This window comes from Triticum dicoccoides, chromosome 5B (genome assembly GCF_002162155.2).
Source record: "Triticum dicoccoides isolate Atlit2015 ecotype Zavitan chromosome 5B, WEW_v2.0, whole genome shotgun sequence".
NCBI lineage: Eukaryota > Viridiplantae > Streptophyta > Magnoliopsida > Poales > Poaceae > Triticum > Triticum dicoccoides.
The window spans coordinates 403,809,349-403,820,239 of record NC_041389.1 but is presented as its reverse complement, the minus strand read 5'-3'; the positions used below and the strand labels follow the sequence as shown (position 1 = coordinate 403,820,239).

Sequence of the window (10,891 nt, the reverse complement as noted above, 5' to 3'; positions counted from 1 at the left end):
AGGTCACTGCTAACAGAAAACACTCAACTTGTCTGACAATGTGGTTGGTAACATACTCCTCTAACCAACATGTTAATCTTCAAAGGGAATGACAGCTGCACAGCAAAGCCATGGCAATCATCCTAAATCACCAACTAGAGATGAACATCAGGTGGTGACTTCCCTATGTATACAACCGTTTATGCATGTCCAGCTACCGAGCCCTCAACACTAAGATACATTGCCTCCCAGGACCATGGCCACAAAGCACATACCATGCTGATGCAGATGCTTAACTACCCGGGCAGATACCATCAAGGTTACCGTTTGAACAGTATGCAGGATCACCTTGGGCTTGTTGTAGGAGTTTTTTCGATCGCCGCCCACTCTGCAGTTTGTGCACTTTGCCTCCTTCCTTGGTTTCAGAGGCAGATCACCTCGGTCAGGACATGTTGTACTTTTTGTGCGCCGGTTGACAAAAAATACTGCAGAAACGTGTGCATTTGCTTGAACAACAATCACCAAGACCATTTACTTTTGCAGTGCCTTTGGCTTTCTTACTTCGCACGCCACAATAATCATATGGGGGCTTATCCCTGCTGCTCGTTGGACCTCCAGTTTTAGTTTCCGCTCACGCTCCGGGGCCACAAGCCCTACCAGATTGCCCACCCCACTACCCGCGCCATCGCTCATATCAACCCACAGTCCGCCATCCCCAATACGTGTTTCCTTTCGGTTTAGTTTGTTGTCTCTAGTCTTGTCTTTCAGACCCATTCCGTTACAGACAGCTGCCATAGGACTAAGCTCGTCCATTTTTCACGTGAGTTGCTCCAATGCTACTTCATATAAGCTGTTGTATTTGCATCACCAAGCCACACGACTTCCATCGCATGTGTGTACAGGTTCAAATAGCAAAATGTCACAAGAGTTAAGTGAAATTTTGTCTTTCTGGAGGTGCGCTAAGTGGTCTGGCAGCACATCCCTTGCATCTTTTGTCCACCTTTTCAGAATGTGCTTCTCAGGTATTCTTCACACCCCTTGCATTTGGTCCTTTCAACGTTGAGCCTGCTCTTGTCATACCTGATCCCAAAACTGATTTCCCATGAATACGGGTTGTAGTAGTCATATGCCTCTCCCAGCGTATCGAAGCTGCTCCCAACCTCAGGCACTATGACGGTTTCAGTCTTTTTCTCTGCATATTCCTTGATTGTCTTCTCCAACGTGCACACTGTACCAACACAGGGGGGTTGCTCTGTAGGTGCCTGCCAACACGAAACCTGCTCGTTAGATATGCAATTCATTACATTTAGCAAAGGCATTGCACAGGATGACATGTTCCGTTAGTGTCTACACATTTTTCAGACTTTTTATATGCTAAGCAGCAATCGTTGCGAACATAGTTACAAATTTTGAATGCAAAATCACCTCTTTGTCCATGCTGGTGCCTGAGGGTCGTCCCTGCCTGTTGACTGCCCCGAATCTGCTGCCACAAGTGCCAATACGTCCTGCCCTACCGCGCCAATACTGGACTCGATCGCTGTGTCGAGAAGATTCGGGAGCAGCTGGGCCAGCGACATGGTCTTGCTGCCCCCAACCGTCGGTGGCGTGCTCTCTCTGCCCCCAACGCTGGAGCGAAATAGAAAATGAGTCCGTGTAAGAGAAAGAGAGAAACCATGATCAGGGTAGCTCGCGTGTAGAAACCTTATCAAAAAGGACAAATTCACGTGCAAATAATCTTATACTTTCTGTGTAAAGGGTGCCTTTTTGTTATGCAACCCCATCTAGAATATAAAAGGCCACCAGTTTGCAAATCAAACGCGTGTGCAGCACAAAATGCAACACATAAAAAACATGGCAGTTTATGCAACCCCTAGTTGCTTATATGCCGCCTACCCCACTGGATAACAACAGATAGAACCCTCTTGTCATCTCCCCCCTTATCGTGCCGCCATTAGGAAAACATCCTCTTTTACTGCGTAATTCATATCTACGGTTGTTTTTTGCCCCTGAAAATTGCACACTAGTGCCTGCTTGTAGACTCCCTCTATTTTTCTGCCTGAATAGAAAGCCTCCTCTATTGCATAAAAACATATGCTGAAAATAGCCACCCAATATGAAACACAGATTGTTACACTATTGCCTGCTGAACATATATTACCTACTAAACACAGCTTCCAATACAAATATTGCCTACTGGAAAAACATATATTGCCTACTGAAGCAACAGATGCTGAACATATAACTACCAACATGAATGCAGATTATTACAGTGTTGCTTGCTCGGACACATATATTACCTGCCCCCTACCCCTAATTATGTTGCCTACTGAAGAAAAATAGATGCTGAGAATAGCTATTTGAGCAGAGATATTACAGTATTGCCCACTGAAAAAAAATGTTGCCTACTGAAGAAAACAGTTGCTGATAAATAACTAGATGAACACGAATGTTACAGCATTGCCTACTGAAGCAGCACAGATGCCGAAATTATATCCAGTATTTTTGCCTACTTATCATTCTTTGTGTTGCCTACAAAATAAACTAATCTAATTTTGTTGTCTACTCCCTGAACATCTGGGATTTTATTTTCTAAAAGCTGATGCAAACATACATGCACATTTGCTTGACCGTTCCGTTCGTGAAGTGAAACACTAGCCCGCTTCCCCTTGACTATGATGCATCTCTGAAACCCATCGCAAAGGAGAGTTGGATTTGTCATGGCTGCTAGTAGCTAGCCCTCCGTCGTGTTGTCCCCACCAAAAAACTCGTGAAACAAATGTGCGTCTGGATAGCAAAATTTTGGTGCGCGAGGCAGTTGTGCCTCTCTCTGTTTTGCATGACCAGCTCGTGATTTTACATCACCCGATTTGCTTCAGTTTTCCTGATCCACATCCACCTCATCCCCCCTTCGTCGCCGTTAGAGATGATGAAATTATGGAGGCCGAGGCGCCGGGACTTACCTCTGGTCGTAGATGTAGCAGAGAACCTCGCCGCCGCGCGCAACCAACGGCTCACGCGCAAGTCGTTCTTCCCCGGTCGACTTGCTGGTGTCCGCCTCCTCCCGATGCAATTCTCTCTTCACCGGTCCGCGTCGCAGCCATTCGTCGTCGTCGCCGGGCCCCGGCGACGCTCCCGCCGAATCACTAAGGATTTCTCTCCGTGCCGCCGTGCGGAGAGAGAATTGAGAGGGGAACGGCGAGGACAGTAGATGGGACAGAACCAAGACAGAACCCACCGTCGCCTATCCCACCTAGTCGGGTTTAGCTCCCCATACGAGTCTCGATCTCATGATGCCGCCCAGCATTTAGGTTTATCCATTTGACGACGGCGTTTCCCCACAACGTGTCGGTACATGTATGCCGCATCGTTCTGTCCCCACGGCACAGGATGCCAACCGTGCTAACGCCACCACACGGCTCCGTCGCCCTGCGTAGTATTTTATTATGTATACGTTTTCGTATGCCGTCTGTATTTCAAGCACCAATAAATGTTGTCAACACATGCAAGCCGACCATTGGTCCATAAAACGGGAGCGCGCGAGCCCGTGTGTACTATCGCTGACTATGCATGGAACTTGCAAGCTACATTCCTTGGCGCCCACAATGCACACAAGTAGTACAATATGCATCAGATGCTTCTGTGCTGTCTTCCCAGGCAAGTCGCTCCTTAGCACAACACGTTCCTAGCATCAGATGAGTCAAGAACACTCAAAAAAGCTCTACATTAGAACCCAATACATGTTAAATAATATTTGTATAATTAGAACTGGGCCATAATGATAAATTTACCTTTAATCACCGTGATACCAATAGCTAGCTGCTCGTTTTGGTGACCGCAATGGAGAAAAATATATTTATACCAAGTAAAAGAGCAACATCAGATGGCTTTGGTTGACTGTTGTGAAATGAAAACATGATGATGCAGTTTACCGGTGAATACACTTCTCACTTTTCTCAAGCTGTATGTGTGGACGTCGGAGCTTCACTTACTATAAATACATAAATCCCCGGATGGATAACATCAACAATCAATAATTGAAACAATGGAAGAATGAATCCACAAATTGTAGATGCATCCACCAGCTAAATCCACAAACAGGATGCAAGAGGAAGAAAAAGAGAGTTGTGGATCCAGAAATAAGAGAAGGATGGATCACAGAGCCTCCTCAGAGCTCAGTGACTTTCAGCCGTTGGATGCGTTCTCTTGATGCGTTCTCGTCCGTTGGATCGAGAGGTGGGAGGATCTGGGCCGTTGGATCTGGAAGAAACACTGCTGGAATGAATAGTAATGGCAACATAATGTAAATACCATGCCCCCACCAGGGTATTTTGGTAATTTCACGTGGTGGGGGTATAAAAGGGGGGCGCTTAGACCTAGCCGCCTCCTCCTTCCACCCCTCCGGCCGGCTCCTCTCCCGCTTGCGCCTCCTCCTCCCCCCACTAGCGCCTCCCTCTCCTCCTTCCCCGCCTTCGCCCGGCCTCCTCCTTCCGCCCCACCGATCTGGCGCCGCCCCGCCTCACCGTCCTCCGCCGCCCGCCTCCTGCCTTGCCTCGCCTCGCTCCGCTGGCGGCCTCCTGCGCCACCCTGCCTCGCCACGCTCCGCCGGCCGCCTCCTGCGCCGCCCCATCTCACCGTGCTCCGCCGGCCTCCTCCTGCCTCCCACCGTGGAGAACGGCGACAGGCGGCTGCCAACGGACGGATACAGGCAGAGGAGGGTCAGAGAGGCGCGCGGAAGGCCGACGAGGTTGGGCAGCGCCGGATCCAGAGTTCGGGGTGGTGCCATGGTTGCTCGGTGAGCTCCTGCAGGGGAAGATGGCGGGGCGAGATTTAAAGGGAGATGGCAGAGAGAAGCGAAAGGGAGTGGCGGCGGGGATTCTGTTGCTCACCGCGAATATCGAGCGCTTGGGCACCATGCGAGGCTGCGGCTGCGGGCGGTTGGAGACGCAGCCTTAGGCAAGCTGCTGCTGCTTTCGAGTGCTGAGCGTCGCTCCGTCGAGTCCGGCGGACGAAGGATTAGGGGAGGGGCGGGCTGTGGAGACTTCGAGGCGGCTGGTGGAGGCGTTGGCCTTGTCGGAAGGCCGGAGGAGGCGACCGGTGGTGGCTCGCCATGGCCGCACTTCACGGGAGCGGAGGTAGGCATTCGATGGCCAGTCCGTGTGGATGCAGATGAGACCCAGCCGTGATGAACAAATAGTAGTAGACTGTGCTGGTCTTTTCCTCCTATCTGAATTTTCTGCAGATGAGATCCAGCCGTGATAAACAAACAGCAGTAGGCCGTGCTGCTCTTTTATCTATTCTGAATTTTGTGCAACTCAGATCCACCAAGGAAGAGATGGATGAGGTCGTGCTGCTCCTCTCATCTATCTCAATTGCTATATGAAAAGCTCTAAATTTCCAATCAGGTAAATATCACCACTAACTCTCATTTTCAAGCATAGTACTCCTTCTGCATATAAAGAATATGCGTGCTTCTTTCATTTTCTCTGTTCATACTTATACTGCAGCAGATAGATACATTTGTATACGGCACTACCATTTGTGTCCTGTCTGATATAGTTCTTTTTTTAGGGATTGAACAACATCAGTTATTTTTTTAGGATTAAACAACATCAGTTAGTTGTACTCGCTTGAAGTCTTGACCCTGAGCATAACCTGATATCAACAAGCAAAAACATTTGTTTTAATGTATGCAAATAGTCACATTGTCTGTTTGGTTGAGGGTCGTTTTTCAGTACATGAATTTGTTGCACTGTCATGTAAAAGAATTTGCATTGATGCTAATCATAGTTCTATGGAACTGAATCAACATGGTATGTAATCCTTCTCGACATGAGTTACAAGTTCTTTATTTATTATCCTGTCAATTTAGTACTAAGTAATTTTGACGTGAAGCTCTGCCTTTGTAAGCAGCCATGAAGGACCGATCAGAAGCGAGGCCCTTGCTGCTCGTGTCTCCATGCTGGTGGCAACCCGACCTTCAGCTTGCCAGCGACAGGCAGGAATCCGGTCAGTGGCCGCCAAATAAGTACAGATTACGGAAGAGACCTAAGTCCGACCACCGCCCAACTCCCAGCTACTCGCTGCAATTCCCACATCCACCTCAAATGGGATAAGCGCTCCAGGTGAGGCGTCCCCGGCTAGGAGCAGATCTGGATCCCATGGGTCCACCTCTCCCCGTTCGTTGGATCTTTGCCCCCCAGCCGTGCCACTCCTCAGGTTTGCTGGCTGATGTCACGCCCGTTCCAAGGCAGGTTTTTCCCAGGGGAACCTCCTGGGGTGTGTCCTATGAGGTATATATATGCTTTCATGCCCTCTTTGTGCTCGACCTTTGTGTGCTCGTTCATGCAATCTTAGTTGACTCACGCGATAGATCATTTATGTTGTGTGTTTAGGTAGAAGTTTCTTGCTCGGTTCCTTGTGTTTGGGATGATCCAGATGAGATAGTGCATCAGTTGCTCACAGGAAGAAACCACCACAATGAGAATCCTCTTCTAATCTGGCAAGTACTGTTCCTACTTGACTGACGAACATCGTATCTGTAGTATCTCTCATTGTGCACTGTTGGTTATGTTGTATTACTTCTGCGGCTTTTTTTCATATTTTAACAATGGATTTTTGTGTTAGGAACTGAGATTCACTAGCTTTCATATTTTGCTTTAGTTTTTTAATACTGAAAGTGCATACCCAATCTTAATAAAGACTGGAATCGAATTGTCTCACGGATGACTGATGTTGATTTTTTTAACACAACATTTTCTTGTGATGAGACAACTTTAGTTAGTAGGTTTCGCAAAGGTCACCAAGTATCAGTTACCTCTAGCATCTTACTCTAATACCGAGTGGTTAACCTACTTCCTTTCTCCAAATCTACGATTGCACTATTAGAGGTAGCACTGGCTGATATATGTCATTTTCTGTATAACCCCAAAAGACTGAATCGGTGCATACAAATCTTGCTTTGAGCAATAGAAAATCATGATTATGGTCTGTTCTGCATATGTATATAGAGCATGCTACTCATATTTATCACAATAGTTGTACCTATTTCTTTCACTTAATTTTCTTGCCTTGCTAAATTTATGATTTCTGACAAAACTCTCATTGAATGAAAGCTCTTTTCTAATGTTCTGTTGTTATTTTCATGATCCAGCAACATCTTGTTATGTTATGCATATAAACTACATGGTTTCTACAGAAATGCCAAGAAAGAATTTGACAGGAATTCTGATTTTAAAGGCAGGGCTCAGCAAGCAGTAGTTCAACTACAGTTGTTTTTTCAATCCTTGTTGTTTGCTCAATTTATGACTTATGGCATGACTTGTCCTGACTACCAAACAATAACTGAATTGTAGAGAGGGGAAGATAGATACCTGGCTGCCTGGAAAAGTATTTTTCAAATTAACCAGAATGAGTTTGACTTGGTGTACAAATGCCTTAATGTGGAACTTCAAGAAAAGGTATTACTACTGTTCCCTGTTTGCCTACCAACAAATATTTGGGGAGACTCCTGAATTTTTCACATACCACTGGAAGCTAAATTATTCTGGTGGTATGAACTAAGCTGTGGTTTCCCTAGAAAAATAAGCATTTTGTTTTTGTTGCAGTGTGCATTGTGTTTACTTGTGCTGGAACGTTATGTTCAATTACTACTGATAAATATACTGTTAGAACATGTTTTGAAGTGGAATTTCAAAATTTGGCAGTAATGCAATGGGGGTCTGGCTGTGTTTTTCGAAAGTGTTGTCGATAACAAGAGGCTTTTACGACAATGGAGGCAGCGACAAGCACTGATAGATATACTGTTAGAACAAGATACATGATTTTGAGTGGCTAATTTGGCAGTAATGCAATGGGGGTCTGGCTGTGTCTTTCGAGTGCGGTGTCGGTAATGAGAGGCTTCAATGACAACGGAGGCAGTGACAAGCACATATATGCTCTAGCTTTGAGGCACTGAATTGTGTATATTCTGAACCTGCATTAGAGCTTCACATGTGTATGTTTTGAACCTACATTAGAGCTTCACATATCATTATATCGTGAGTCACCAAAAAAATTGCATTGCAAACTTTACGCTTTTCTTTTGACCGTATGACATCTTAATCCTTTTAGGTTGGCATCAAACTTTATGAGTGGCTTTTTGTTATTATGTTGAGCCATGCTTTAATTTATATTAATTGGCCAATTTTTGATGTCATATTTTCTTTAGATGCATCACTTGCAGTCATCCTTTGATTTCTATTAATTGATCAATATTTATTCTAGAGTCTACCATGGATTTACATGCAACTCAGAGATTTAAAGATGTCTTCTTTGGCTGGCATGATTGTTTACCTTTTCCTCACTAGAAGCAATTAACCTACATGATCTGTGCAGAATATGTCTCACCACTTTAGTAGGCAGGTTTAACAGGAAATAATAGTAGCACTATTTCAACAAGTGGTTCCTTTGTATGATGCGGGGTGAGGGCGATGAGGGCAGCGCCGGGTTTGACGCCGGACGGGGCGGCGGGGGATGAGGGTGGCACTGTGTTTGATGCCGGGCTTAAGTACCTCGAGGCCGTCAATGGCAATGTGCTTGTGTATCCCAGGTTCATCACCGATCCTTTCACGGTTAGTGCCTCCCTCTATTTTCACCCGATTTGAGACTTCTTTTGCTTGGCTTTTGCAACGGTTGTTTGTACTGACAAAAGAATCACATGACGGGCAGATTTCGCTAGACACGTTCTCTGGCGGGTAACTGCACACAACCACAGGAGGAGGTGGTGTTGTGGAAGAATACGGCCTGGGCAAAGCCATACTCTTGCATCTCTTTCAACTGGTAAGATGCTCCCTTATCTCTCAATCCTTTTGTCGATTATTAAGCTCAAATTTCCATTGTTGTAATTGAAAAGCCTTTGAATCTGACGAGCAATGCTAGGAAAGTGATTTAACTTTGCGCCATGGTTAGGTTGTCCATTAGAAATTTTTGCAGCAGTATGATTTTTTTTAAAGAAAATACAAGTTGTATTTGTCATACATAATTAAAGCACTGAAGATACCCCTTTGCAGATACAGTAATTTCTGAATATTACCATTTTTTTCTCTTATGTTGGCATATAATTGTTTCAGGACAAACATGGTGGATATGGTGGTGGACCTGGGCAGTTTTGCTCTAACCTCAAACTCTTCTTTATTCCCCACATTTAGCTTCGGTAATACTAGCTTTAGGTTGGTTAATCTTTTTGCATTAGTTCTTGAAATGGAATATTAGGCAACCATGGAATTTGGAACAGGCCATGTGAATGCTGGGCTGTAGAGATATTGGATTTGACATTGCTTTCAAATGTTTGCTTCACAATGAGTGCTCTTAGACCGTTCTAGGCTACTTGACATGTTCACACGAATATACAAAATAACTTCGACCAACCAATTTAGCATTATAAGAACTTCAGAGATGTGTTTGGTATTTGATTACCTAATGTGTTCATATAACTCAAGAAGCCTGATGTGGTTGGCAAAGCTAGCTTTTGTAATGGTTTTGTTTGCCCATCTTTTGGAAGGTCAGAGATAGCTTTTTTTTGTTAATTGATTTACTGATTCGGTTTCATGTTCGGTGAGTGGGGTGGTCGATCCTCTACTGATCCCGACGTGCACAACCAGTCACCTGTTTATCTCTGGCCCCTGCAGAGAACGGCGTCGCCGGGGAGGACGGGAGCGGCTCGACCAATGGCCACCGCAATGCTCTTCTGCCCGCTGCTTGCCTCGCCACCCGGGCGCAAAATAGAGCTGACAAGACGTCTGTATGTACTGCAGTTCAATGAGGAAGCGCGTCACTTTTTGTAAAGAAATACAAGACTATCTTTTACCCAGGAGAGGTAATAATTTGTCATCTAAACTTCCTAAGTTGCAACTGTAGACACCCTCCGTTTGAAAATAAGTGACGCTGCTTTAGTTCATTGCTTATTTCCAAATGGAGGTAATAGTATCAAAGTTATCTTCTTTACATGTTCCTTACTCTGTTTTCTTTTTAATTTTCCGTATCTTGATTATTCTCTTTCTCTTAATTTACATTGGGTACTTCATTTTTTAAACTTATTGTTATCTGATCTGTGTCTTTCTATTCTCTTAGATGGTCTTTGCGTTCTTGTGTTTTAGCTTGCATGCCTAGCAGTTTACTTTTCACGCCGCTTTGATTTATGAGTTGAAGTCAGTAGTTGATGCATTCTGACTTCTTTAATTGCTTATTGTGTATCTAGGTTAACTGAATTAGGGAGATGGCGCTGTGCCCATGGACAAAGTCAGTTGCTCCGATATGGATGAGCAGCAGGTGCTGCTACCGCTGCAGGTGGACAAGGCACGAGGTCTCATGGCTCCTCCCACTCTTCCCAACAACACTGTTGTGATGTACTGAAGCCTCTCGTTCCACATGTTCAGTACTTGCACCTCAACGTCACTTCTGTGAGTGGTGGCCTAGGTTAGGTCAATCCCTAATCTCTGTTCCAATTTATTCCGGTGTCATTATTCTCAGCATCCTTTAATTTGCGATTTATGCTGCCTTTGTATTTTTTGGGGCTAGAGATTATAGGTTGATTTAGATTGCTAACTCGATTCAGACTGCCAATACTACTGTAGATATCGATGTTGCAGAGCATCATTATCAATTGGCTGTTATCTCATTGTGTTTATGAGCAGATACAACATCTCTTGTGAGACTTAGTCTTACACTTGCTGATATAAACTACTTGGCAATATTTATAGAATGTATGTCTTTCTGTTTGTACTACTTGATACAAATCAGTTGTCCTAGGCAAACATTGTGGCTTGCTTTTGGTACAGATTTTGTCTCTGTGATCTTTAGTTTTATGGTTATCCTAGGCAACAACTACACTTTGCTTGTGGTATATATTTAATCTATATGCCCTATATTTAGTTAT

The 10,891-nt window shown here is 44.9% G+C and overlaps 2 long non-coding RNA genes across 6 annotated transcripts; one reads left to right on the top strand and one right to left on the bottom strand.

Annotated features, from left to right (window-relative positions):
* Positions 1-10: 10 nt before the first annotated feature.
* On the bottom strand, positions 11-3,265 carry LOC119309519. Its single transcript, XR_005150535.1, has 3 exons — positions 2,940-3,265; positions 1,405-1,605; positions 11-1,241 (listed from the first exon to the last, which is right to left on the bottom strand). It is a non-coding gene; the product is annotated as an uncharacterized LOC119309519 (long non-coding RNA).
* Positions 3,266-4,402: 1,137 nt separating this feature from the next.
* LOC119309518 lies at positions 4,403-10,891 on the top strand. 5 transcript variants are annotated; one of them, XR_005150533.1, is made up of 9 exons: positions 4,403-5,381; positions 5,890-6,269; positions 6,372-6,482; positions 7,332-7,436; positions 8,380-8,588; positions 8,686-8,796; positions 9,087-9,169; positions 9,645-9,832; positions 10,214-10,891. It is a non-coding gene; the product is annotated as an uncharacterized LOC119309518 (long non-coding RNA). The 5 variants fall into 5 exon arrangements; XR_005150532.1 differs by having other exon boundaries at positions 8,376-8,588; XR_005150531.1 differs by having other exon boundaries at positions 7,683-8,588.